Raw genomic sequence first — 3,439 nt, 5'->3', positions numbered from 1 at the left:
AAAAAAAATCAGCCACCCTCGATAGTGTACGTACAAGTGTGAACAGCGAGTTGAGGAACCCTAGAATTGTCGGTTCGTGTGCGTGACTCGTTAGAAACCGGAAAAACGCGTACAACCTGTGCACATCCTCTGTACGAGGCATTCCAGTTCAGGAGGCCATTCGAATTCGTTCACGAACCGTATATCGTTATCTTATCGTTACGTATCTTTGTGTACAGGGTGTATCTATTTATAGGAACCGAATGTAGCAAGAATATTCTGCTCAGTGTATCGATAGAAATGATGTCTGATATTTCTTCGATTGCACCAAAATGTCTTCCTCCCTTAACTATCTATGTTTTTAAAAATTCTAACAAATATTTTTATTCCTTCGAAATTTAATGGTAATTTCTAAAAATTCTAAAATTACTTTATAATTGATTTTCAAGTATTGAATAATACTTGAAAATAATTTACGATACAATAATAATACAACTTTTGATACAATAATGATAAATATATGAAAATATTTAACATAAAAATAAAGAAAAATTTTGAAATTTAATTCAAAATTTATAAAATTACGTATCTTACAATTATATTGCAAGAATGTAATAAATAAATAAATATTTAATAAAACAAGAATAAAAATAAAAACATTTTAAATTAGTTTGCATTTGTACTGCAAATAACATATTGGAAATTATTCTACGATAAAGAAAAATTTGTAGACCCATCACATTTACAAGATATACATCTTATATCCACACTGACTAGAATACCTTACTGAAATTCAATCCCACGTTTCGCATACACCCTGCATCGTGTATGTATCTCTGTGTGTGTAAATGTAAAAATGTAAACATGTATGCCTGAGTACATGTACGCATGTCACGTGTCCTCTACAGTTACTTGTCAGTATTATACATCGAGAACGTACTATCACAACGAATCGCCAATCTCTTTTCTTCCAGAGTTACTCCGCATTTGGCCGCGAGACACGAGGGCAATCTCTATCAGTCTGTGTTTTTCGAACGATACAAAATAATACGCGTACTACACTCTGTCGCTATGGAAGACCGAGTTTCCTGAACAACGTTGGGATGAGAAAGGAATATATCGTGTGAACTGACCGCCAAGAAATTGCTTCGACATTTTTTGTGCGTGTTACGTTCGCGCGCACGTACAATGCGGCACACATTGTGTGTATATCGTGTGTCTATTGCAATCATAGCTGAGGGATTGCGATTCGAATCTTGCGACCAAAACAAAAGAAACCGAGAGGAGATCGAAACACGCGTTTCCGAACTTGCGAACATTTGTAGTTGATCATTTTTCATTACTCGAGCAATTTACTAAATAAATAAAATTACACGTAATTGTTAAACGAATCGAAGGAAAAATTTAATATTTTCAAAATTTGTTAAATAATCGTTGTCGCGTAGTACTTTGTACCTCGCGGTTCCTTTCATTCAACATAACCTCTCTTTTTTTAACTATCTTCATTGTATATGCCAGTGAATACTTAATGTATATATAATATATATGTATATAATAATACAATATAATTTCATCTTCGATCTTACTTTTTCCTTTAAAAAAAATTATTATTTACATATACACATATATATATATATATGTATGTATGTATGTATGTATGCATGTTTATATTTTTTATATACATATATATTTTTTTTTCATCATTAATTATTATTATCATCCTCATTTATAATTCATCGTTATCCTCGAGTTTTCAAATCACTGGCAAACACGTGTAAAGATACGCTGAACAGAGAAACGAATTTTACTCATTCGCGTGACATATTTCATTTCGCGTGCACTCGAATTAAATTACTGTTCGATGAAGAAATGCACAAATATATACTATATATACTATAATATACTAATTATTCCGACGCGTGTATAAGATATACATGTATATATATATATCTCTTTATCCTCCAGTGTTCGTGTGTATTTGTTGAATTTGTGCGGTCGTGTACCATTCATAATGCGCATGTGAACTCGTTTCGTGTACAATTCTCTTTCGTTTCTTTTTTTTTTTTTTCTTGTTATCAGCTTATTAAAGTCTCTCGTCTTCCTCTCCGTATCTCTCCTCCTCTCGCAAAAACTTCAGCCTTCTCCTTTACGCGTGTGTTTTTATTTGTAAATGCACGTTTTTTTTTGTTATATTTTTCCTTTTTTTTCGTTTTTTTTGTTATATAATTCTTTTTTTTTTTTTTTCCTCTTCAAATATATTCGTTATAGTTTTGCGCTTGTTTTGTGTGTTTCTTTACAATTCGGCACGATTATTTCGTTTTTGTTTCTCTTCTCGGCTAAATGCATAAGCTCGTGAGTTGCAATTGACGAGGTTCACTGTGTGCAATTTCCTTTTTTTTTTTATTTTTATTTATTTATTTATTTATTTTTTTTTTGAACTCCCCCGAATTGAATCCGTGTCAGGGCAAAATGAGGCTGCCTTCGGTGTTTCACACGCTATTACATGCTAATAGATAAATATATTATATATGTGTATATATATATATGTATGTATTAATCATAGCACTAGATAAAATGAGATAGGACGAAATCTCTCCGCTAAAATCTATGCACGTACGTTATTTTTAATCATACGAATTAAAAGGATCGCCCGAACACGAAGGCGTTTCCATTTTTCAATCTCATCGATGTGTGCAAGGTGTTTCTAGGAAACATACGTTACTATAATAGTTCTCAATTGATATCCCTAAAAGCTAATTGGAAAGGGTGGGAGGTCGGATCGGTAGAAATTCCAGTGACAATTCCGACATGACACCAGTCTCTCAGTTGAAGATCGATTTATTCAACCCTTAAGGCCTCAAGCTGGATAATTCGTGTAATCTCCAGAATATCTCCAAAATTTAAATTTTCTTTTTTTTTTTATATTGAAATTGATAAAAACAATTTATAAATATTTTCACTTATACTTAGGACGTTAAATTAATAATTTATTAAATAAACAAATTCTTGAAGAACATTAACGATTTTGTTTTGATTTTCTGTTCGTGGATCTCCGAACACTTGAAACCCTAAAAGGTATCTCTAAATCGGATTAAGCGAAACGAATATATAAGAATTATATTTCTCGAATATAGAAGACTAGGTAAAAAAAATGTCTGTAATTCACTGTCTTTCTCTATTTTCCCGTCCAGCTGCTCCCCCTCTCCGTCTCTTTAAGAGTAACCTATACATATATATATATTATAATAATAATAATAATATGGTAAACGATTAAAAAATAATTAAAATCTAAGAAACGATAAACGAACAATATTAATAATAGGGAATAAAATTCGATCGATATTTGGACTAATAATAATAATAATAATTATAATAATAATAATAATAATAATAATAATAATAATAATAATTTCTAAAAAAATTGACGATTAACGATAGAATATATTCGACTAAAGATGGA

The sequence above is a fragment of the Apis dorsata genome, unplaced genomic scaffold, assembly GCF_000469605.1.
Source record: "Apis dorsata unplaced genomic scaffold, Apis dorsata 1.3 scaffold_168, whole genome shotgun sequence".
NCBI lineage: Eukaryota > Metazoa > Arthropoda > Insecta > Hymenoptera > Apidae > Apis > Apis dorsata.
The sequence above is the reverse complement of the archived record's forward strand: the minus strand, read 5'-3'. Positions refer to the sequence as shown.